Source organism: Arabidopsis lyrata, assembly GCF_000004255.2.
Source record: "Arabidopsis lyrata subsp. lyrata unplaced genomic scaffold ARALYscaffold_178, whole genome shotgun sequence".
Classification (NCBI taxonomy): domain Eukaryota; kingdom Viridiplantae; phylum Streptophyta; class Magnoliopsida; order Brassicales; family Brassicaceae; genus Arabidopsis; species Arabidopsis lyrata.
In genome coordinates, this window is record NW_003302428.1 from 1 (window position 1) to 1628 (window position 1628).

Below are 1628 nucleotides of genomic sequence, written 5' to 3' on the forward strand. Positions count from 1 at the left end.
TGATGAATCTACAAAGAACGTAACACATGATTATATATTTTTTTTTCGTGACGACACATGATTATATATCATTCCAAACTTTCAAAACGTTATACGAATTCCAATATAAAAAAGTTATTAAAATTTAGGACTGAACCTGCTTTAGTGTGACCTAAGCTCTTCTCTTCAACGCCGCCTTCAACTTTCGCCGGAGATGGATTCAGTGGAAGCGGTGGAGAAGATCCTGAACTACAGTTTCACGAAGTACAAGACTCTTCTCAAGGACGTGATTAATAACCAAAGACTCGTTTTTTTTTTTCAGCTGATGATTGTTGATTTGATTGTTGTTAGGTGTTAGGGTTTATAGCTTTATATATATAGATGAGAGAACAACAATAGCATATTCTATTAGGAAAAGGAATAGAATTTTTTTTCTTTTTTTTTGTGTGTTTGATAAAATCAGAGTGGAAAATTGAGAATAATTCACGTAACTCTTTTTAATAGTTTTAATATTTTAATATGTTGATAATTGTTGGGAATTTTTGGTTGATTCTATCCGATTGTAAAAGATTGCAAATTGGTTACTGAGAATATTCCTTCTTAGTAACAATATTATAGAATTTTTATGCACAAAAAAAAAGAAACTATATTTATCTATAACTACGTACGTGAACATTAAATTAAACAAAAATTCAAAAATCCAAAATTGAATTCAATTAGTAATATAGATGGTATTATTTTTGTCTTATGAAATAAACCAAACTAAACCCATTTCGAACTCAAATCTTGTGCAATTCAAACGAATAAACAAAAATTCACTAAAATCATATATTGAAATTAAATATAAATACAGATAAATTGTATTTATATACCCCAAAAGGTCATAATATAATTAAGTGTATATATTTGTAACAGTTTCCTATTCAAAATCAACCGTACCCACACCAAAATAAAATCACATTTTAATCATTCGGAGTTTCGGACATGTTTTCTAAAACCTAAAAACCTCAAACTCAAAGAAGTTAAACCATATACTGACCCGAAAATAAAAATGTCCTGACCTATTTCCAGCTACAAGAATCATGTATTCGACTTCTACACCATTATAGAAGCTCGAACAGAATTAATCCACAATCTATAGAACTAGATTATTGTTTTACGAGTGCAAGATTAAAAGTATAACTCACTTTATTGCTTTAAGAAAATAACTCAAAACTTAAGCTCTCTTAAACTCATAAAACTCTAATCTCTCATATCCTTAGGTCATAACTCAACCCTCTATTTATAAGACTCTCTTAATCCTAATCTCACTATGGATTACATTAAATATTAGATAACTCCTAATATTTGATCTTTATCTCTAACAAACCATAACTCGGTTTTGGTCTTCTAGAAGCTTCCGGTTTAAGTTAACTTCAAGCTTACTCCAACATTCTCCCGCTTAAGCTTGAAGTCGTCTCGTTCCATGTCTCTAACTCCAATGAGCTCTCTCATCTCCTTGAACTTAATTCTCCCAAGTGCTTTTGTTAGAATGTCCGCCTTTTGCTCATCTCCCGGAACATGGGCAACCTCTATTTGTCCGTTCTCCACACACTCTCTTATAAAGTGATACCTCCTATGTATGTGCTTACTACGACCGTGGAATACCG